This window comes from Corythoichthys intestinalis, chromosome 15, assembly GCF_030265065.1.
Source record: "Corythoichthys intestinalis isolate RoL2023-P3 chromosome 15, ASM3026506v1, whole genome shotgun sequence".
In the NCBI taxonomy this organism is placed as follows: Eukaryota; Metazoa; Chordata; class Actinopteri; order Syngnathiformes; family Syngnathidae; genus Corythoichthys; species Corythoichthys intestinalis.
Window position 1 is genome coordinate 3,542,538 of NC_080409.1, and position 23,744 is coordinate 3,566,281.

A 23,744-nucleotide genomic window follows, 5' to 3' on the forward strand; every position below is an offset into this window, starting at 1 on the left:
TGCACGTCGCAATGCCACAGTAAGCGCATTCTCGGCGGGCACTGCTTTATCGGCCGGCGACCATGGTATGCGACAAACTGCCGGTCGTCGGCAGTGTGGCCTTCTTGGTGGACATTAAAACGTGTGCCATGATCCCAGTCTTTGACATGATATAAAACACGTAGCTTACTCACCTCACAATGGCATTTTCCATTGAAAGGGAACTTTTTGAAACTCTAAAAGGCTCAAACGCCTCTCCCTGGCACATTGGGCTGGCGTGATGCAAAAAATAAACAAAATAATCTGCGAAATCAGATCACTCCGCAGTCGTTCTGCATACTGTAGTATTGGCTGTATACTGAAGATGATTATTCCGTTGACGTCACATTCGCAAACCTCATCAATCCAGGAAGTCGCTCATTTTCATGGCGCGGGATTCAAAAAGTTGAATAAATATATCAATCGCTTCTACACACATCCAAGCGGTTCATTTCATTCAGGAGTATAAAATACTGTCTGAAATATGAAATAAACATGCTTTTTGCTGTTATATGCACTTTAATCTACGAGTTAGTGGTGGTTTAATTAGTCGGTGGAGCTGATTTTCAAAATTCTTTGCAGTTTGTTAGTTATTTGTTAGTTTCAGGGCTCCAGAGTGGCTAAACTAGAGCGAGTCAATGGTGCCTGCCAATAAAAAACAACATATGGATTCATGCATGAGAATGCATGCATGACCGATGACCCATACAGTCGGTAGTATTGGCTATGTTTTTAAGATAAATTCATTAAAACCTATCATTGCATGTCAATAATTGTAGTATGAACAGCAACATTTGTAATCCGGCAGCTCTGCAGGGAACAGGCTGTCTAGGTAAGCAATGCGGAGTGATTTCGTATCAATTTTTTTTTTTTTTTTTGGAAATGTGGCAACGAAAGGGACTCCCCAGCAGACTGAGCATGAGTGGCTGAAGCACTCCTCTCTACTGCGGTCACATTACACATCTAAAAAAACAATAATCCTGCAGAATGAAATGAATTACAGCAGATTGGTGTGACATTGTTTTAGCCGCATGGGTATTTTGAACAATGATCTTCAACTGATTTTATTTGACTATTTAAAGTCATTTTTTTGGCATGCTAAGCAGGCACCATTGACTCACGCTAGTTTAGCCACTTCGGAGCCCTGTAACTAACAAATAACTGACAAACTGAACGGAACTTGTAAAATCAACTCCACTGACTAATTAAATACCCGCTAACCTGAAGATTAAATGTAATTTAAACAATTCTGAATTTAAAAAATTCTGAATTTGTTGTTTATAAAAGTTGTGAGGTATGGAGCCCCTAAGGGGACATGGGAGAAAAAAAAAACATGAAAAAAAAAAAAAAGTGCCCTGAAAGGGACACGGAAGATTTTTTTTTGTCAAAGAAAAAAAAAGAAGCAAAAAACATTTCTTTACATTGAAGCAAATAAAAAAAATTAGGACGAAGCAAAAAAAAAATAATAATAATAATAAAAACTTCTAATTGGTATTTTTAAATGTGCATTGTTGGTCCTTGTTGACTTCATTCGAAACCAATTGCTAACTCCAGACAGCTAAGATACCGGCGAGGGGCGTTGGGAGGGGCGGCTGGGTAGGATCTCCATGCGGGGCTCCCACTGCCCCAAGCCTGGCTCTCATATTTTAATGCAGTGGGCAATGGCTGCCAGTTGGGGATCTGGCAGGCACAGTAATAGGGTGGTAGGTGGGTCCCACACAGGTATTAAATTTTATTGGGGACCTTAAAGTTGGTATTGGCTTGCTTTTGAGAAATGATTAAAAATACATACAACATACATTTTCTGCTTGAGCAATGAAATAAAATACATTATGGAAAATTAAACTACTGTTACCTTTACATATTGAGTTGATTAATAGCTTAACAGAATTGAATCTTTGCTACAATTCATCAAATGCTGGAAATGAAAAAAACAACTTTTTTGATGGGCAGTAGTCATGTTAATCTAAATCAGGGGTCGGGAACCTATGGCTCGCGAGGCAGGAATGGCTCTTTTGACGGCTGCATCTGGCTTGCAGACAAATAATTAATTATTTAAAAAAAAAAAAAAAAGTTGTTATACTCCTTTGCGCATACCACGAAATGGTGACGGTCACCGGTCATACACTGGTGTTGTGCAGTAATGACTTTTATGGCGCATATTAACTTTTAAATGCTCCGACAACACTCCCGCACTTCGCACTAGATAACATCAAATAGCAACCTAGATGTGTTCCGTTAGATCCCCCCAAGTCCCATGCCATTGGCTGCGTGAGCCCAGGGTGATCATGGGACACGTAGTCCATATAATACAACCGGCAACTAGAAAGCTGGTTTTCAGTCATTTTCGTAGGAAAGTGGTAAACATACATGTCGTTATGTCTATCTATCTATTTATTTATCTATCTACTAATCGCATAGGCAACGCAGATGAGGCAGAGACCCTGTTCAGGTGGGGTTGCCGTAATTTGCTGTCAAAAATAGCGTCCTATGTGCGCTATAGACCTCATTCACGTGACGTCACAAGATCGCCCCCTGACTTGTGCCGCCATATTGTCCGTCAGCTGATCGTGTTTACATGTTACCACTACGTACATTCCTCCTATTACTGTGTGTTTTTCTGCCTGTCTAAGGAATCACCGCCTAGTAAACGAACCCAAAATCCTTCCTGACAATCGTTAACATTGTTTAATCAAAATGGTGAAGGCATGTGTGGCGGTTTGTTGCAGTAACAGGGAAGATAAATGGAGAGACTTGAAGTTCTATCGTATACCGAGAGACCCGAAGAGGAGAGCGAGATGGACTGCTGCAATTAGACGACAAAACTGGGCACCAAACGATCACCACAGACTATGTAATAGTCATTTTATATCTGGTAAGATGCATTTAATATATATTTAGAGAGTTTTGGGCTGACAAATAACCACAATTAAAATCATTTCGAGGCTAATCGCCGACAACGTACAGTTTCAGTTTCAAATTCAAGATGTTTATTTCTTCCCATTCTTGCACCATCATTAGTTTTTGAATAATATTTAGCTGGGACCAAGTGAAAGAAGCTGGCCTCGTCTACTGATCATCAGTTAAGATCTTCACATATACACAGCATATGGCCACATACTACATACACTACATAGTACATTTAGGGAATACGATCGAACACACGACGTCACATTCAGCGGCGTATATCAATCATTTATTTTTGGACATGGCAATCCACGTACTGAGATGTTAGTGAGAATAAAAGATTTTGAATTGAAAATTTCGTAACTCACCTTCCCGAGCACAAGATTCCTGTCGAATTCTCGTGGACAAGGATCTGTTTTAACCAACCAGCAATGAAGTATTTATAAGCCTCCAAGATCTTAAAGTTTTTCAAAATTTCGTGAGAATAAGCTGACTTCGTATGGACAAGATAGTTGTAGATATCCAGTAGGAGATGTCAGGCAGAGACGGCGAAGACATCGATTTGGGCATCAAATATGGATCTGGCGACTGGATTGACCGAAGCTTTTCCAAATAACGTTTTTTTATGCAACTCATCCAATAAGTTTACAGCATCTGAAAGCACCGGGGCTTCCATAATTTGCAAGTGAATCCACCTTTAGAAACTATGATCATTGACAATACGGACAAACAATGACGGACACAATAAAGCGATCACGTTATTGTGTGACGTAGGTGAATTGGGTCTGTAAGCTTCTCAGCGCCTGCATGAAGCTTAAGCCAAGCATCAACCAGACTACATAGCAATCAGAGAAACCATGCAGCACCAGAAGTCGCATTAGTGTTATGAAATGCTCAGCATTGATTAGCAACAGCATAACTATGTTATTTAAATGAATTCAGAGACTTATTGTACTCAAGAAGTGTTGAAATTACACAAAATGCGTACATTACTTGTATTTTTACTTTTAGTTTGTAGTATGGCTCTCACAGAATTACATATTTAAAAAATGTGGTGTTCATGGTGTTGCCTTGTGAAATTAAGTGAACGCTAGGGGGTGCACTTGGATAGGATAATGAAGGGCATCCTAAAATGCTGTGTGAAAAAAAAAAGAAGAGTAATGAGGAATTCAAGCCAATACACGTCTCCTGCTTGCTTTGTTACTTTCTTTGCTACAATACCACATTTTTGGCGACGAGGATGTCGATTTCAGTGCCTTTGCCTGCTCAATTCATGCCCTGCCCTGGGGAACCAACTATTCCATTTTCAACATGGATGAAAATGTTTGAAAACTACATTTTGGTGATAGGAGCTATGGGAGATGCCTGGCCTGACGAGAGAAAGCGCGCGGTACTCCTTCATGCTTTGGGAACGGAGGGCCAAAGAGTTTTCTACACACTGTCTGAAACTGGGACTACATATGCTTCTGCTATTTCGGCACTGAGGAACCATTTCGTGCCCAAAGTGAACATCGTTGCTGAGTGGCACAAGTTACGTCAAAGAGGCCAGAGACCAGATGAGACGGTAAAAGAATTCCTAGCTTCGCGACGTGTAGGCTTGCCACCCGTCCCTTAAAATACGGAATCGTTCCGTAATTGGGTATTAAAAGTTGTGTTCCGTATTGGTTCAATACGGAACGCAGTTTATCCCGTATTTCATATTCGTCCCATGGGGCGACCCCGCGCGACCCGCGGCTCCGGCGGCGCGCCCAGCCGATGCACGTCTGGCACAGACAAACACACACCTGCGCTCATGAGTGAACACTGAGCCAACAATAATGAACAAAAATGGCAGGAGATATTAAAGACAGCAAGATAGTTATCTCCCTGCCCGCTGCTGTCTGCCCTGCACTGCGCTCCACTTCCGGGTTCGTTGCCTAGTTACATCGCTTGCTCTGCTCAGTGTACCGCCCCGCGCGTTTTGAAAACAAAGATGTCTTCAACACCAGACGCTAAGAACACCCCACCTCATCCTCAAAAGAGGAAACGTCTCCAAAAAATAGACTGGAGTGGGAAGACTCGGGTAACCCGTGGCTCGATATACACTGATGATGATTATAAAGCGAACTGCAAGGCAGGCAGGAAAGTTTTTGCACTGTCTCACGGAGGTGTAAAACAGCATGCTGCAACGGACCTACACAAACGGAATATAAGATCCCAGAAGAGCCTTCGTCACAATTCTTTGTACCTGAAACATCCCCTGAGCTTGATTTGGTATGTTATTAAGCTCTTGTATATGGATAACATATAGGCTATATTTATATTTACCTTCATACATCTTGCATTGATGGGAGCATAGCTAGGCTATTTCAGTTGCTACTATGGTTGATTATTTTCAGGAATGTTTTTTTTTTTTTTTAAACATGCATTTCTTATCAATCAATATGGAATTAATTTATGTACTTATAAAGAACATCTTACTTTGTTATGCTAACTAATGATCCTCATTTGGAATTATTCCTAATAGATTAACAGCAAATAAATACTGAATAAATATTCCTACTGTCAATATAAAATATCCATTGATTGATTAATAGTGATACCAAAATTAAAGCAATAATTTGACATCATCTCACTCCTACCATCTAAATTACTGCAGCTGAGGTGACACAGGCATAGCACACATTAAAACGTGGCCAGAGCTAAAATAGCGCTGACTGTGGACACATGCTCAATCAGATGATTTTATCTGATTCCATTATGGTGAAGAAAATGACTTTGGGGAGAACAAAGCAAGAGGCACTGTTGAAACAAGTCCTGGGTCCAAAGGCAGTGGGTGGTGTGCTCAAGATCTTATCATCATCCATCCCATTCTCCATACAGACTGATGCCTCGAATAAATTGAGCAGGAAGATGTTTCCCCTTGCTGTCCAGTACTTCAGTCCAGAGTCTGGGGTCACCAACAAAATGCTGGACTTCATAGAGAATGCAGACGAGTCACCTGCTGGAAGTTAGCTTTCCTGGAACATTCCCTTAAGAAATTTGGCTTGTCAATGGGTCACGTGACAGGATTCAGTGCCAACTACACAAATGTTAATTACGATATTCTTAACTTCGTTTTCACTAACCTGCAGAAAAAGAAGAAAAAAAAACAGTCTGCTGCAAGGAAACTGCCATGCCCATATAGTGCACAATAAAGTTTTCTCATCTAAAAATAGATACATTTCTATGCATTTTCAGAGTTTTGGGATGCCCCCTTTTTTTTTTTTTTTCGCCCGTAAGGCTTAGGGCGCGTGGGGGGGCGTCCCTCATTTCTTTATCTCAAAGTGGCAAACGGACGAACGGGTTGCTAATACGTGCATATGAGACAGACTCTTACTCGAGGCAAGTTAACCCTAGACAAGGCTACTACATTAGCGCTGCAGATTGAGTGGATTGAGAGATGCTAACGTCCTTTCGGATGCTAATGCTATGGCGGCTGCTGTTGCTGCTCCGGTGAGAGCGCTTCAAAAACAGCCCAAGTCAAGTCGTTGCTGGGATAACAAGAAACCAACGATTTCTGGTCCTGCCAAGATTCAACCTGCTGGTAACAACCGCTTTTGTTATCAATGTGGCTCTACTGCTCACCTGGCTAATAACCCTGCTTGTCCAGCTGCGAAAGTTACCTGCAACAAGTGGGACATTTTTCACGTGTGTGTCGTTCAAGTCAAAAAGAGGTATGTGAAGTTGTGATCAATGAGCCCACAGTTCTTTACATGAACAATGCTGCACAGGATAAGATCCTATGCACAATACAAGTAACTGTTGATGGACAATGTAAGGACATTGAACTGATTGTGGACACAGGATCTTCTGTTTTATTGTTTCCGAGAGTATTTGCCGCACTCTTTTTCCAAAATGTGTCTTAACTGAACCTACATTTGCTATTGTTACATATGCAAAAGAGAAAATCGCTGTAAAAGGCTGCTTGAAAGCCACTGTTACACATGATGGTCACTCTACTGTTGGCACATTAGTTGTAGTTGAGTCAGGAGCTGCTCTCCTTGGCTTGGACTTATTTGAAGCTTTACAAATGAAACTTGAAGGGAGGAAAATTTTAACAACAGGTCTTTCTCAAGTTCAAGTGCCTACTCCTGCCACTGTTACTATGCAATGTGAGCCTACTATGCTAAATGCTGAACCTAATAATGCTTCAGAAGTTCTAGTGCAGGAAATTGGATGTGCTAAGAATTTTGTTCATAAAGTGCAAATACTACCCAATGCTGTTCCAATCCAACAAAAACTCAGAAGACTCCCACTGACAGTGAGACAGGCAGTTACAGAGGAGCTAAATGATCTTCAACAGAAGTGGATCATAGAACGCATTGATGCTTCTCCTTGGGTCTCTCCCATAGTTGTGACACAGAGGAGAGATGGTCGCAAGCCACGCATGTGTTTGAATTTGAGAGAACCAAATAAAGCAATCGTTGCGGATTGTCATCCCTTACCTCGTATGGATGAACTATTCTCAAATCTCAGAGGGTCAACTGTTTTCTCCACAATTGACCTGGCATCTGCCTACTACCAAATGCCACTCCATCCTGAAAGTCGTGATATTAACTGCATTTATCACACATGATGGACTGTTCCGTTTTTGTAGAGTGCCATTTGGTTTGGCTTCTGCTCCATCAGCGTTTCAGAAAATGATGTCAATCCTGCTTTCGGGTTTGTCTGGTGTACAGGCGTACCTTGATGACATCATCTGCTATGGGAAAACACCAAAGGAACGTAATGATAACTTACCCCAAGTACTAAACACGTTGACCAATGCCGGCCTCAAGCTGAACATGCAGAAATGTAAGTTCAACCAACAATCTCTGAACTACTTGGGACACAGCATTTTCAAAGATGGACTTCACCCGGACCAGGATAGAATTACAGCTGTCATCAATGCTCCAGCCCCACGTGATACATCTTCGCTGAGATCTTTCTTGGGTTTTGCATCTTGGTCTAGCAAGTTCATTCCGGATTTTGCTACGGTTGCTGAACCACGTGCAGTGCTCAGAGACTCTAGTGATGTAAACTTCAGATGGTCAAGTCAAGCAGACACTAGTTTTGCTGCACTTAAAAGCCTGATCATGAATAGCCCTGCTTTGGCTCTTTATGACCCTAAGTTGCCTACTTATGTCACTACTGATGCTTCTGATTACGGACTGGGAGCAGTACTGACACAAATGCACGTTGATCAGACTGAGAGAGTTGTAGCTTTTGCCTCCAGGACTCTCTCCGCGGCTGAACGGAAATACTCTACTGTGGAACGTGAAGCTCTTGCCTGCGTGTGGGCTGTGAAAAAATGGAGAACTTACCTCTGGGGACGTCGTTTTGTGTTGCGCACGGACCATCAGGCGCTTACGACACTACTCACTACTGAGAATCGCTAGGTGGTCAGCATGCCTGCTCTGCTTCACTTATGATGTTACATATCGCCCTGGCTATGTGAATGTGACTGCAGATTGCCTTTCTAGGTTGCCACTGGCTGATACAAATGAGGACACTGATGAACCAGACATGACTGCTGCTATATTCAGAGAATCACTGTGTGCTATTTCCCTTACAGAATTCACTGCTTCATCTGAAAATTGTCCTGAGTTTATATTATTACGGCGGCAGATTCGAGAAGGTTGGCCTAAAACAAAAAAAAGGCCTGCCACAGTATGTTGCACCTTATCTTCAGTTGCGGGATGAACTATAGGTGCATGATTCATTTGTCTTGAGAGGCACTGACCGCCTAATTGTTCCAATTTCGCTCAGGGCTAGAGTAGTTGATTTAGCACATGAGGGACATCAAGGCATTGTCCGTACTAAACAGAGGTTACGTCAGCTTTACTGGTGGCCACAACTAGACGACCTAGTTCATTCTGTCATTTCATCTTGCATTAATTGTCAATTCAGTGATAAAGTTGCTATTACTGCTCATGCACCACTTACACCTGTTGAATTTCCCAATACACCATGGGAAAAAGTGGGTGTTGACATCACTGGCCCATTTGAGAATGCTAATTGGGATTGTCATTATGCCATTGCATTTACAGATTATTACAGTAAATGGCCTGAGGTTGCATTCTCCTCTACTGTTACTACAGAAGTTGTGATTCGCTTTTTAGCCACTGTGTTCAGTAGGGAAGGAAATCCGGATTTCCTTGTCTCTGATAATGGTGCTCAGTTCACATCCCATGAAATTTGCAAATTTTCTAAAAGAGAGAGAGAAAAAAACCTGAGATCTAGTGTGTACTATCCTAAAGCAAATGGCACTGTTGAAAGATTTAACAGAGTGCTAAAGGAGTGCATACAGACAATTGAAAGAAACCGTAGACCATGGAAGGAGGCTGTTACAGAGTTCTTACACGATTATAGAGCTACTCTTCATGCGACTACTGGTGCTACTCCATTTGAGTTACTCCGTAACAGGAAAATGCGTACCAAACTAAACATTCTTCCAACTGTTAACAAAAACAGAATCCATGAACAGGTGAAAGAAACGGTGAAAAGAAAACAAAACAAAATGAAAGAATACACTGACAAAAGAATCTGAGCAAAACAACCTTCATTTAAAGTGAGTGATACTGTTCGTGTCCGCAGAGCAGAACATGTATCCAAAGGATCTTCTAAGTTTACAGAACCGTTGACCGTAATGAGAAAAGTAGGACAGAACACCTATCTTTTGAGTGATGGACGTAAGTGGAATGTTTCAAAACTCGCACACTTTCCAAAACAAGCTGTAAACGTTGCCACTGAAAATAATGGCGCCGTAATTGATTCTCTTGCATTGCCTGAAAACCCTAATGTACCTGATCCTGTTCCTAGACACAGCCAGAGATCTAGAAACACACCAAGATGGTTGGCAGGTTTTGTAAGATAGAGGGAATTAATAATACATTATTGTCACTGTTCTACAGGTAAAATAAGAAGTTAAAAAGACATGTTTAAAATGAGGGTACACAAGTGTTATTAACCATCTCAAATGTCACTGTGTAATACAGGTTGCAAAAATGTGTTATTGTACTAATTCAAATGTTACTTTGAACAAAGTTTGTTGTATGATACAAATGTAAGTAATTGCTTCAGAGAAAGGGAAAATGTTGTGTTGTGAAATTAAGTGAACGCTAGGGGGTGCACTTGGATAGGATAATGAAGGGCATCCTAAAATGCTGTGTGAAAAAAAGAAGAGTAAAGAGGAATTGAAGCCAATACACGTCTCCTGCTTGCTTTGTTACTTTCCTTGCTACAATACCACACATGGCTCTCTCAGCCATAAAGGTTCCCGACCCCTGATCAAAATGGTTTGATTAACCATTAGGTAGACTGTCTATACTGTATGTAACAATTTTGTACTTTTGATTGTATGCTTTTGCATTAATAAGGGATTTTTTTTTTTTTTTTTTTTTTGGGGAGGGGGGGGGGTGAATTGATCCACACCATCTAAAGCAACAATTTGATGGTGGATTCTTTCTTCAGAAATACTGTAATTTATTGAGGTTTTATGAACCTGCATGTAACTACAGATGTCCCTGATCATGTGATCCGATATCATCCAAAACACTTTTTTTTTCCCCCACAGAGGATCGGAATCAAATCAAGTGTAAAACACAGACAAGACTGAAAAAGCAGTTTTTGCTCTTGCTCTCCTCTTTAAAAGAAACTGCAGTATTTTAAGCCAAAACAACTGTTTTGTTTGATAGAACAATATGTCTATATGCTGCCATAGCAAATTCATGGTGCATTAAGCCCCGAACTATTTTTAATTTGTCCGTTTTACCCTGAAAACCCCGTTTACAGACGTCGTGCAACCGCTTTTGTTTCAACCTAGCCATAAAAAGAAGGTAAGTAATTATATTTATTATTCAAAATGTCTGTCATTTTTAGCTTAGAATCATTAATTGATGTCTAGTATTTACTTTAAAAAAAAAAAAAAAAAAAAACGACTTTAAAAAAATTATTCACTCGCATATTTTAATCTTTTAAACAAATTACGTCACAATGAAAAAGTCTGTAAAAAGTCACGGCTATCTACATCATGACTATCGCTTAATTGTATTTTTTTTATTACTGTCACATTTTCCCCAATATGTTAGATGATGAATAATCGATCCAAACAAAGAAAATTTTTAAAATAACGTTTAAAAGTGTAACTATATGGAAAAGAAAATCTCAACCAGTCCTTGGTGTCTGCGATTTCTGCATCGCAACCCTTGTAACATCACCATTTTTCACCCATTAAATCCCCTAAAAATCTGACAGCTGTGTCTTGACACTCAGTAATACATGCTACATGGAGTTTTTGGATCGAAACAAGGTAAGTACGCGATAATATCTCATTAAAATCGTGGCGTCTTTTACTGCTCTCGCGTGCTCTCGCCTCCAGTTAGGGTTTTGCTGTTTAGAAATTTTTTTTTTTAATTAAAATACCCTCCTGTTAAAAAAATTTCTTCCCTCAGAAAATTGAGATTTTAAGCTTTCCAATGACGCATCACACATGCATATAGGACAATTTTGAAATTTGGCCAAATTCTTGCAAGTCGCCTGAGTGTTTTGCGCCACATACTGTACATTATAATGTCCGAGACTAACGTCTGATAGCTTTTTAAGTCGTACATGTCTGTACGGATGTTTTCACGTGCATTTATACAAATGTTTGACCAAGGAATGTGAGATATTTTTCAGTCTTATGTGTGAGAGGTTATTTACTTGTGTGTATAAGAGGATCTCAGTAATGGGACTGCACAGAATCTCACATGTGTGTACAAGCGCATCTCAGTAATCAGTGTGCACAGAATCTCACTACACAATGTGAAATGTCTTTATATATTAGGAAACAGTATTGGGCCTTTTCAAAATAAGCGTATTTGCGGCGGAAGCGATATATTTTTACTTGTATGAAGCATCATTCAAGCTTGGCAATATTCTTAATAGAATAAATACATACGTGCATATAATCTAAATAAGTGTCATGGACCTTTTTATTTTGTGTTTAATCACCCTTTTCCTATTTAACATAATGTGCCTGCTTTTATTTTGTAAGGTCGTGGGGGGATTACGTTAGTTTGACCAATAAGCTACATTGTAGCTCCAGATGCAATAGACGTAGGCGTTGACTGTTCCTCCGGTTTTTAGCCCATTGAAATGAAGGCCTCAGGCCGGTACGTGGACGAATCGAGGTTTCTTGCCGTTTCGACGAAGGACGCGCGGGATGAATTGTCATACAATGACGGAATGTGGGTGCCAATGGTCGTCTGTCTCTTGGTGTTCCCTGTGATTAATCATTTCAGCATGCCGCCCGTCTTCCATTGCAAGTGTTGGTAACTCGGTGGTACAGTTCTCGCACGCCGCGCGGGAACCACGAGACCAATTCCCGGGCACGCCAATGTATCTTAGGGTGGCCTTTAGTGTTGTATTGGTCGTGAACGATTCATTCTTTTTGTATGAATTTTTTGGGTGAAGGAGACCGAACTAATCACCTTCTGCACTGATTAGTTCTAGGAAGCTTGGGCTTGCTTGCTGCGTGGGAGGGCGTTGAGCAAGCGGCAGAGTCTTGACATCGCGAATGAGCGGAAACAGAATCAGAGCGTCTGTCACTCACTTTCACGTGTGGCCAATAAGCAGCCAGCGTGCAAGCAGGGGGCAAGACTGAGTTGTGTCACTTGTGTTCACTTACTCGGTCCTCCGGCTCCTGACCGAGCTTGCTGCTAACTTGACTTTCCAGTCAAGCGGTGAATGAGTCGAAAAATGAAAGGAAATGACTTTGGCCCATATTTGTTAATGTGGAGCCGATCATATTCTGCTCAAACAGACACAAACCTAGCGAGCATGGTTTAGTGTACTACTTTTCTCAACAGACTCGGGACTACATATGACGACATACTATCAAATTTACAGTAGTTTAAAACACTTTCGCGCGTAGCTACGGGGCAAGCAAAAGCTGAGCTGCGGTCGCGTGACGGCAGTGCAGGGGGGAAGATAACTCACTGATTGGAGGCTACATGGCAGCGATATTTACCCCATGCAGAGGTTTCGCTAGACTTTATCGTTGTCTGTCATTTTGACTGATAGGGTCATAAAAATCCGGTCATAATCTATTTTTACCCGTCACTTAAATTTTTAAAATGTTAATAATGACATATTCAATAGTATTTAGTTTTCATTCATCTTTAATTAATATTCTGTCCGAACAAGCTTAACAGAGAATCCACACCGCGCCATCACACATCAAGCAGCTGTGCGTTATTAGCGCCTAGCTTGCCTTGAACACGGCTTTTTAGGAAGGGTCGGACTTGACAAGTAATAATAATTTTTAAAAAAGGGGTTTGAGGATAAGCCTGAGAATGATCGGTTTTCTCTCTGCTCCACTTAAGCAATATTTCAACATTGCTTACACGGCCGAGAGTCGGGGCAAACTGCTCGTATGTGTGTGTGACATGCACGAACAGTGCGTGCATGCTATCGATCCATATACTTTGAATATAAACCTGTACAAGGATTATTTATGCCTATTATTTGTGTCCTCTTTTTAATAAGCAAAATATGATATCCCTGGAATGACGGATGACAGCCAGCATGTGTGATTGTATGGTCATTTGTTTTGATGCTTCTGCGCATGCGGGTCGTCTTCCTCAGCACATGTCGGACTGCGAATTAGTGCGCAGATATGACAAAAAATCGGATTCGTGCATTAAGACCTGTAGTATGAACGTAGCCCTAGGCTTGTTGCTGTTAAAAAGAAGACACAAATAACAGGCATATACAGTGGGGAGAACAAGTATTTGATACACTGTCAATGGGTTTTCCCATTGGCAGTGTATCATGCTAGAGAAAGTCCGTGCGCCCCCAAGCCCAAATCCACAAAAGGAAAATGTTTAACATTGTCCTAAATCAAAATGCAACCACAAGCCACGACAGACGACGCGGAAGTTCTCCCTCAACAGCGGGGTAGAGACTAGCCTGCGAAAACAGAATGATATAGTCTGTCACTCACTTCTGAATCTGCAACGAGCGGCCGATGAGGAGCCTGTGTGCAAAAGGGGGCAGGACCAAGCAATGTCACTTCCCGTTCAGTTATATTGCTAAGCTGTCTTTGAAGATTCGTTCGGCAACGTCACTTCCCGTTCACTAACCGAACGATTCATTTGGGTGGGTGGGGGGATGAAGTGGGCGAACGAGTCTTTTTACTGAACGAAGTGGAATGGATTCGTTTCCTCAAGTGAACGACATATCCCGTCACTAGTAGCCTTTGCAGCTAGCCTAGCATCGGGGCACCAGTTCCTCTACGACAACGCAAGCAGACCAGGATTTACGGGGTTGGAAATGTCCCAAACTACAACTTCTCTACAATGGGAGGTCTACATTTTCTTCTGTTCTAAAACTATAATACTTGTAAAACTCCCATTCCATAGATATTATTTATGGTACAATAGAGAGCATATTCGCAAGAACAAATCATTATTTTATCCACACTGGTTTGAGCGCAATATTGTTTTGGTTGGTTAGTTGTTTAAAATGTGTAAAAGAAATAATGTTTGTTTTGCTTCTGGGATGAGAATTCAGTAAACAGCATATGAGCTACTAACTTGCCCCCCCAAAGTAATTAAGTTACTGAATATCTATATAAAAATGGATCTTTAACTTTAGCTTCTACACAGAGTATGGTTTGATAGTCAATATCAGTTCGCATAATAGTGATGAAAAAGGTAAAATTTCAAATTTGAAGAAGTCCATTGGAGCTGTATTTTGAAATGATAAAAAAACAAAATGACAGTGTTGCACCCCACCCCACCTTATTTCCAATTGCCAAATAAATATGCCTTGGAGGCTGAAGTGCAAATTGTGTGTTTATGCAAGATGCAAGACAGTGTTACAGTATATGAATAAAATGCTTGGTGCTGATTGCAGCTATGCTCCTGACCTTCGTTCCGTCGACTTTCGCTGGAAGTGGTGGTAAGTTAACGCAGTGCCAGCTGTACAACAACAGACGCCGAATCTCAATGACACACCCTGAGCCATCCAGGTTTAATTTTTGCAACATGTTGACAGTCGAAGTTTCTGAATGGGAAACGTTTAGGAACATAAAAATAATGCCAGTTTTAACTCCAAGGCTGGTAATGACAGCGTTAGACATCCGATCTTCGTTGCTCTCCCAGTCAAAATGGATTGGCCATGTAGCACAGTCTTTGGCACCCAAAATACAGTTTCACATGTGTACGTGTCCATCCATTCACATGTGTACGTGTGCAAAAAATGTTTCACATGTATACGTGTGAGCGTCTCAAATGTATACATGCGAGGATTTCACATGTATGCGTGCGAGCGTCTCACATGCATACGTACGAGAATTTCACATTTATGCGCGTGAGCGTCTCACATGTATATGTGCGAGAATTTCACATTTATGTGTGTGAGTGTCCTTCATGTATAAGTACGAGAATTTCACATGTATGCGTGCGAGTGTCTCATATTTTTACATGCGAAAATTTCACATGTATGTGTGCGAGCGTCTCACATGTATAAGTGACAAAATTTCACATATATGCATGCGAGCGTCTCGTGTATACGCGCGAGAATTTCAAATTATGCGTGCATGTGTCTCATGTTTACGTGCGAGGACTTCACATGTATACGTGCGAGCGCCTCACGTGTATACATGAATTTCACATGTATGCGTGTCAGCGTCTCACATGTATAGGTGAGAGAATATCACATATATGCGTGCGCACATCTCACATGTAGACGTGAGAGGATTTCACGTATGCATCAAAATCTCTCGATACATGGTCCCGTTCATTCTTTCCTATACACAGATCAGTCGTCCTGGTCCCTTTACAGAAAAACATCCCCAAAGCATGATGTTTCCACCCCCATGCTTCACAGCGGGTATGGTGCAATTGAGTATTCGTTCTCCTCCAAACACAAGAACCTGTGTTTCTACCAAAAAGTATTTTAGTTTCATCTGCCCATAACACATTCTCCCAGTCCTCTTCTGGATCATCCAAATGCTCTCTAGCGAACCGCTGACGGGCCTGGACGTGTACTGGCCTCAGGAGGGGGACACGTCTGGCTGTGCAGGATTTGAGTCCCTGGCGGCGCATTGTGTTACTGATAGTAGCCTTTGTTACTGTGGTCCCAGCTCTGTAGGTAATTCACTAGCTCCCCCCGTGTGGTTCTGGGGTTTTTGCTCACCGTTCTTGTTATCATTTTGACGCCACGGGGTGAGATCTTGCATGGAGCCCCAGATCGAGGGAGATTATCAGTGGGCTTGTATGTCTTCCATTTTCTAATAATTGCTCCCACAGTTGATTTCTTTACACCAAGTGAAGACTGAAGAGGTACAGAAAACGTTTGGCCTCCGTTATTGCCAACAAAAGGTGCATAACAAAGTATTGAGATGAACTTTTGGTATTGACCAAATACTTATTTTCCGCCATGATTTGCAAATAAATTCTTTAAAAATCAAACAACGTGATTTTCTGGGGGGGGTTTTCCACATTTTGTCTCTCATGGTTGAGGTTTACCCATGTTGACAATTACAGGCCTCTCTAATCTTTTCAAGTAGGAGTACGTGCACAATTGTTGGTTGACTAAATACTTATTTGCCCCACTGTATATATATCCATCGAGTCCGTATCCGCTTCTTCAAAAGTGTCATGGAAGATAATTCGGGGAAATCATTAGAATTTGGGAGATTCACCCAAACTCTGTCATTTGTGTAGGTGTCCTGCCCCTGGTCAATGTCTTTCTTTCTTGGGTGTTTGGGTTGAAAAAGAAGGTTGGGATTTTTCTTCCCAATTTGCTCTCCCAGTCTCAGATATTCCTCTTTGTTTTTAAAATCTTGGTTTCAGATGCAGATTCTGAAACAATTTTAACACAAATTATTGTCAGCAGTAGTTTAAGGTCATGAGTTGGTAAAACATTTTATCTGAATTAAATGTCATGCAAACAATATAGATTAGGACTTCCTGAAAAAAAATGCAAGACTCAGGTTATTAGAGTATCTTCAACCCTTCTTCCATCTTTACGATGCACCGCAACAAACACACTTGTGAATGAATGAAGAAAAATGTGAAGAAGATGGCCTATGCCATTAGGCTCAGTGATCAACATGCTTGACTGCTACAGTGGCAGCCTAAGTTCAAATCTCAGTTGGAGAGAGATGAAAATGCAGTACAGTGATGCTACCATCAGACCAATTACTATTTTACAGCTGTTTGCTGTAGAACAAGTTAAAATGCGGTTCTTTTTATAGTACCATATTTTCCGCATTATAAGGCACATCGGAGTATAATGCGTACCTCAATGAATGGCCTATTTTAAAATTGACTTCATATATAGGGCACACCACATTATAAGCAGTGTTGCTAATTTTACTTTAAAAAAGTAATTAATTACAGTTACAAATTACTTCTCCCAAAAAGTAATTGCGTTAGCAACTTGAGGTGTTGAAAACCATTCTTTTATGCAGATGTAAAGTCTAAGCAGCCTCAGTTTGGTCTTTTCATTCAGTCTGCCAACCGTTTCATCTAGAGAAACCGTTTCATCTAGAGAAAAAGGTAGCTACGTGATCACCATATGAAGTGATATATTTGCCAATTTGCTCATTAGTCATAATGGAAATTACTGCCATATCAACCGGCAAACAGAAAATTTGAGTAAATACATAACATTTAATAATAACGACTGTAAAGTTGTGTTGAGTTCATTTTGTCAACACTTTTAGATTAGTTGAAATTTTATTTTATCCCAGACAATAGTTATAGGTTGCTTTATTTACCTGACATGTTTCGGCGAACACTTCCTTCCGCCTTCGTCAGAGAGTCACTGGTGTTGGTGTGACGCGTCTTTATGAGCTGATGGATGAGGGTGTGACTCACCTGTCAGATTGACAGGCGAGTCACGCCCTCTGCTGACCATTCACTCTTCCAGGATGCCGGTCCAGGTAGTAGAAGCTAGTGATGGGCGATACCAGTGATTTTAGAATCGATCCGATACCAAGTAATACCAAGGCCAAATATTGCGATCCCCAGGCATGAAAATCTCTCACCTTTCGGCGAAATTCGCCGTTTTGAAGTCAAAAAGGATGACCTACGTGAATCGTGTAGATCCGAGGAGAATTTTTTTTTTTTTTTGGGGGGGGGGGGGTCGTTTGTAGGCATGTGCCAGTTACCTTCACGGATTACCATGCTATGAAAACGTCGCGGTTACAAAACCACTAAAATTTTCCGTCATACAGTAGTACGTATTCGTTATTTTTCATGTGTCGAAAATGCAGCCAGAATTAGCTTGGCGCGGCAGCGCTTACCCCTTCCCCTGTTTGATGCTGCGTGTGTCAGTGACGCTATTCCAGCAAACCCAAAAACAAGCACTCCAAACGCAAGGCGTAGATTCTTCAATTTATTGATCTCTCAAATCGTGGTAACTGAAATATACCAAATGAATACATTTAAAACGTACACTCGTATTTTTCCACATGTGAGTAGCTTCAACAGTTTAGCTTCATGAAAAAGTTCGTCAGAAACAAAACACACATTTTCCTTTCAAATTCAATACACAAAGTTACTAAAAACTTACAAAGACGAATGATAGGCAAGGCTTGGCTAGGACAGCAACTTCATTGAGGTTAATCACAGCCGCTGAGAGAGAAACAAGTTTGTATGCGGGGAGGAAAAAAAAAAAAAGAGCGTCAAAGATCGCTAATTGCGACAGATGATCTTGTACTAAGCACAAATTCACATTCGCTGGAGGAGGTAAAGTATCACTCCCAATTGTTTTTAGATGAATGCATTTGCCAGCATATTGAATTTAGTGAGTAATGGTTTTCGTTTTCATATTTTGTGGTATGACAAAGTTACTGCCGTTCGTTGCAGCTTGCGTTGAACACTGCCGGAGCGTCCGGTGAAAAAATAGCTCCCGTTAAGGTAGCGTCAAGCTTGTGTATTTAACGGTAATATAAAAGCAGTGTTGTCAATAACGCGGTATCGTAATGCGTAACTAATCTGATTACTTTCTTTCAGTAAAGAACAATCTAACGCGTTCATTTTTCTAAATCAGTAATCTGAGTAAAATTACTTTCCTTGATGCCTGTGTGTTACTATTTTGTTATTGCCCCATAATGTGTGTAGAATGAAGAATACTGTAGTCATGGGAGTGACATCACATGTCACATTTTTTAATCGGGGATGGAACAAAAAGGGTCACGTGTATTACCATGACGCGTGAGCGCTGGGAGTTTGCGGCCAAAACAACATAGCCTTGCTACCTCGCCAGGATGCAATGAAATAGGCAGGAGATATACTACAAACGGCTGCATTTGCACACTGGAAACACAGCCATTACTTCACTTTTTTGTCCAGTAAAGATAACAAAAATATCTCCGTGCGCTGCAAACTTTGCGCTGGCTCAAAAAGACTGTCCACCGCTATAAGCATCCAATTCAAGCACCACTTGGAATTACAGCACAACAGGTAACACGACAGCCAGGACTTTTTGATACTGCTCGTGCTCAATCCTCGGTTCAAGCTCAGTTGTTGTTGAGGGTTTTGAAAGCTTAGGTTTAAAGAAATTCTAAATATCCATCTTGCCTCCTCAGCTGTAGTTTTGGCTAAGCAATGCAAACAGCTGTCTCTAAGGTTCTATAGTCACATGATCTGTTCGAAAAATAATTTGGACCCATTATGAAATACTTTGAATGATTCCTGTTCATTTTATTCATTTGTGTTGTTTGTTTTATTGCTCTAAAACTTTTATAGACAACATTTTAAGGGCCATATTCAATGGTCTTTATTTTAAAGGGGAAGTTCAGAATTTTTTACATTAGGCTTAATCTTTGAGTTAGCCGGGGTTTAATTAGTCGTTGGAAATGATTTGAACAAATTCTGTGCAGTTTGACAGTTATTTGTTAGTTTCAGGGCTCCGGAGTGGCTAAGCTAGCACGAGTCAATGGTGGTTGAAATCAACTCCTTCAACTAATTAAACCCCCGTTAACTCGAATATTAAGCATTATGTGAAAAATTAAAATGGTCAAATTCGCCACATGTAGGACGTTTTGCCGACGGCGGACATTTTGGCAGAACGCCGGAACATATTTCCTCCACACCTTTCTCACCTTTTTAACCCCTGACCCATTTTCATGCCTGGATCCCGATCCGGTATCGATACCGGAAGTTATATATATACATATATATATATATATATACGCATATATACACATATATACTGTATATACAACCCTGCAGAGTTCTCAGCCATTCTGATGATATCTAATGTACAAAAACAGCAAGCACTCAAAAACTAATAAAAGTCTCTCTGTGTCAAATATGCATTTCAATGGAAAAACTGCTGTTTTTAATAACTAGCAAAGCAGTTTCCCTACGAACTAATCCATCAACAACAAAATCTTATTAGTCAGTCTCACTCTTTAAACATGACCCTTAAATTCATATGCACAGAACATTTCCCAGCTACACGTTGTATTTGATCAAATTTTAATCTACCTAAGTTTAATATTTTGAATCTAATAAAGACGGAATTAATAGTAGCATGTTACCGCCTTCTAAAGATAGATCATTAAAAACAAATCCAATAAACAATAGTCACTTGCAATTTAAAAAAAAAAAAAAGGAATAATAGCTAATGTTAGAAATACAGTAAGTGGAGATGTGTGTATTTAAAATATTAAGTAATAATTCATATATTTTTTATACCCAACTTGCTTGCTTGTAGTTCACTTGACTATCCTATGGAATATGATGTGGGCTGATTTGTCCTCATTGTATCAAAAACTAATAAAATGGAGACACACATTAAGGTTACAGTAATACTTCACTGTTGAATATGTCACTATGGCCATTTTACTTTTTTTTATATAATGCAGTATGAACTTTGCTTTTCACAAACAAGATGTAGCTATAACTTTCCATTACAAAGCATATTCAATAGTGCTGCAAAGTTCTTTTTATGTGAGATGACAAAAACACCATATTTATCGTTTCATATTGCACATCAGCCACTAATGCTTATATCGTCTCTGATTATCTATTAGCACCTACGTTACCTGGATAAGTCCTGCCTTTCGCAATCGCCCCTTCTAAAGTACTTTGCTTTGCTTCGGCGGCGTGCTCTTGTCTTTTCTCGTGTCCTCCTCGGCTTGAGCAGCATGTTTTTCATTTAATTCGTCGTGTGCTTCGGGATGCACATTTCTTAAGTGTTTCGTGAGGCTTTTGGTATAACCAGAATATCTGACAGTTTCGGCACAAACTGTGCACTTAGCCTCGTTGCTATTTATTAAAATGAAATATGTCCAAACCACACTTCTTTTATGATCCGTCATCGGTGCCGCAGCCATGCTACCACTAGCTTCCAAATGTTTGTTTGTTGTGATTGTGTTAGTGCCTCGTGAGAGGGGCAGAGGAAAAGCATGCTGATCGACGTATGATAGGGACGTAAAGGGGGGCGGGAGCAGACACCGGTGCTCTGCTTATGTGCGTGCACTGCTTACATGCGTGTAGAACGCGAAAGGCAAAAGTCTTACAAAAAGTGCACAAAAATATACCCAAGAAACAGCTAAAGAAAATATAATATACTGTATTTATTCCAAATATCGATACTTTTGCTTTGGGATCGATACCTAAAACTTAACGCGCTGGATCGAAATATCGATATTTTGGTATCGATCCGCCCATCCTTAGTAGAAGCGTGAAAGCCCCCTCGTCCCTGTTGATGGTCCTCGGGCCTCGCTTGCGGATCTCATTGGCGTCCCTGATCCAGCACTGATGTTTGTTTTCTTCGGTGCGGATGACTCTGGCCTTTTCCCAATTCCGTGATGGGGTTTCCCCTTTTGCAGTTTTTGGTGATGGCTAACTTGTGATGTTCCTGTTGTGCTTGTTCTTTGCCTGGGAAAAATGTATCAAAGTGCCAGTAAAGGTCTACTTTCGTCTTTGAAAAACCAAGGTTGTATCCTTCTAGGCTTTCAAAGCCGTCGTCACTGCAGTGCTGGAAACAAAGACGCAATCGAGGAGCCGGGGAGAAGTTCTTCCACTTGACTCTCACAAAAGATGTCCAAATCCTCGCAGAAGGTTTTTTGGGCCACTCATAAAGTCTCGAACCTTCGTGTGTGCAATTCATAATTACACATCGAGATGGCATGATGAATCTCGCCAGTAAAACCCAGAAAATGTTTGCAATATATGGCGAGGATAGGGTGGAGCTATACTTTCGTATTGGAGCGCAGGTGAGAACTTCGGGAATTGACGACATCAGGTAGCGGCTGGCAGCGAGGCACGTCCCTCGTTGCTAAGGTGTTGCTATGGAAGCAACTCAAAAACTATACACGGTCAATTCAAAAAAATTTGGGGAAATGTGAGGTTTGAGACAGCTAATGATGCATTCATTATAATTTAACCAACTAAAACACTCATGAATTGAAGTCTTCACCTGCCCTTTAAACGATACATGCAACACACACACACCTACACCCCCCCACACACACAAACACATACATACAAAGGTAGCGTATTAAGTGTCCATGTTCATGCTGCTGTTTAGACTTCGATTACATTGACAGTGTGAATACGCACCTTGTCTCTTGTCATGCGCTTAATATGCACGTGAAGGATATCTTTTGACTGCAAAAACCGTTCCAAGTCCTCCCCCATGATCTCTCCGACTTCCAAAACACAAAAACCTGGGGGCACAATTATCTTCCAAGATTTTTTTTTTTTTTTTGCTTCGATGTACTTTTTTTTTTTTTTCCTTCAATGTGAATTTTTATTTTATTTTTTTGTTGTTGCTTTTTTTGCCTCTTCTTCTTCCTCTTTTTTTCTCATTCCACATCACCTTAAGGCAGGGGTGGGCAAACCGGTCCTCGAGGGCCGCAGTGGGTCCTGGTCTTTGTTCCAACTGACCCAGCAAAGATAGTATAACCAATGAGGTTTCAGCAGAAATGAGAAGCACCTGACTGCAATCGACTGATTGCGCTTGTAAAACAGCAGATTGGTGAAAATGTGTCCTCTTAATGGGTTGCAACAAAAACCCGCACCCACTGCGGCCCTTTGTGGAATAGTTTGCCCACCCCTGCCTTAAGGCATAGGTGTCCAAACCTGTCATCAAGGGCCGCTGTGGGTCCTGGTTTTTGTTCCTACCAATCGAGCACAGATAGTTTAACCAATGAAGTTTGTGCTAAAACAAGCAGCACCTGACTGCAATCAACTGATTACACTTGTGAGACACCAGATTGGTGAAAGGCTGTCCTCATGATGGGTTTGAACAAAAACCCGATCCCACTGCAGCCCTATGTCGAATAGGTTGGACAACACTGCCTTAGGGGCTCCGTAGTGAAGCAATGAAACAAAACAACAAAACTGAATGAGATGAACAAGAATCCTACTAATTATTTCATAATGGGTCAAAATTATTTTTCAAACAGATCATCTGACAAGCACTTTAGAGACGGTCCTTTGCTTTGCCAAAACTAATATTTATACTTATATACAGATGAAGTGTATGAGTGCTTTGGAAGTCAGCTGCTTTAGTGAGTTCAATCAATTTATATAATTTAATTTGTTTTGTCATTTTATGTCATAAATAATAAATCAGTGATAACGAATGATATATTTAAAGTATCTACAGTACTACCTGAATAATTAGAATTGCAAGTATAAGTTTTTCATTTTGGAAATTTAACATAATGATTAAACCAACAAATTTAGATTGAGCCTTTACATGCAAATTGACATATCTCAAGCAGTTTTTTGTTGTAACTTTTCAGATTGAAAGATTTTCCATTTTATTAAAATGACAAACTTAAAAGAATTAGCAAGCTT